Source organism: Atta colombica, unplaced genomic scaffold (genome assembly GCF_001594045.1).
Source record: "Atta colombica isolate Treedump-2 unplaced genomic scaffold, Acol1.0 scaffold238, whole genome shotgun sequence".
Taxonomy (NCBI): Eukaryota; Metazoa; Arthropoda; class Insecta; order Hymenoptera; family Formicidae; genus Atta; species Atta colombica.
The window spans coordinates 2,089,097-2,090,370 of record NW_017259336.1 but is presented as its reverse complement, the minus strand read 5'-3'; the positions used below and the strand labels follow the sequence as shown (position 1 = coordinate 2,090,370).

Below are 1,274 nucleotides of genomic sequence, written 5' to 3'. Positions count from 1 at the left end.
TTAAAATTTTTTTATTTTATCGTTCCATTCAAAATTGATGAAACTAGATATATCATATACAAATATAAAAAATAAATTTAAAAAGAGCATAATAGTTTTCGTATGTGTGTATATGTATATATATATATATATATATATATATATATATACATACATACGTAAACGTGTTAAAAGCTTTATTACTGCTTTTAATATTTATTTAAAATTATTGACATAAAATTGGTTTAAAATTGATTTTAACAAATGCAAATATAATAAAACTCAGGATATTATTAAAGAGAAAATAATGTCATTCGTAATTTAATTGAAATCAAGATAAATTTAATCCTATTACTGTTAATTATACATGAGTCAGCTTTATCAAAAAATTCACTTTTCATTTATATTCTTATACTGTCTCTTAATATTCTAATATTCTTAAATTAAATCTGCAAAAGTTTATTTCATTAAGCGTTTCACGTTTTCACCATTACACTTTCTGTACTTAATTTTTAATATTATTGTTATTTTAATTCGCGTAATTAGTCAATCACGAGTTACTTTAAGCGCGTTATTAAAGAGCAGCAAATATCTTCCCGAGTGTCCTCACGACGACGTTAGCGTTTTCTCGTTTGTCGAAAGTGATGGTGCGACGCGAAATAAAAAGTCGATAAGAAGACGAAGTTAAATGAACCGGCCCGTAATCGAAATCGACAGGCGATCTGGCGTCTCTTCTTGAGAGGATTTTCGGGCTCCTTCGAGAATACTGCGGCACTTGAAACTCCGTTCAGAGTAGAAGGATCCTCGTATTGAGCGTTACTACACGCGAGAAATTATCCTGGAGCGACGCGCTGTTCGCCAAGCGTGATTTCGTTCTTAAGAGATTTTGGGATTCTCGAGGGAGGCCGCGAGACGTCGACTAAGAGAGTTAACCCTCGGTTCTGCAGCGATCGTTTTATTTTTTTTTGTAAACGAAGGAAATAAAAATTCGGGTATATTATTGTGTAAATTTTTTTCTCATTCTTCATTGTGTACTTTCTTTTAACTGTCGCGTTACATTCTTTATTCTATAGTCAAAATTTTTTATTGGAAATTAGGTGAAAAAACGAGATTTGCGATTAAAGATAACAAATTCATGAAAATATTATACGTATGTTTATAAATTGTTCTTTAAACATCTTACTACTAGTAAGAAATAAATATATCGGAATTAAATATTTGTAAATTTATCATAATTTTTATTTAATAAAATAAAAAGTTATTAAAGTATATTTAATATATACATATATGTTATA

General features: G+C 28.5%; 1 protein-coding gene across 1 annotated transcript in view; it reads right to left on the bottom strand.

Moving 5' to 3' along the window:
- LOC108688661 overlaps positions 1-1,274 on the bottom strand; it is a 343,834-nt gene that overhangs the window by 57,886 nt on the left and 284,674 nt on the right. The gene's annotated exons all lie outside the window — the stretch shown is intronic.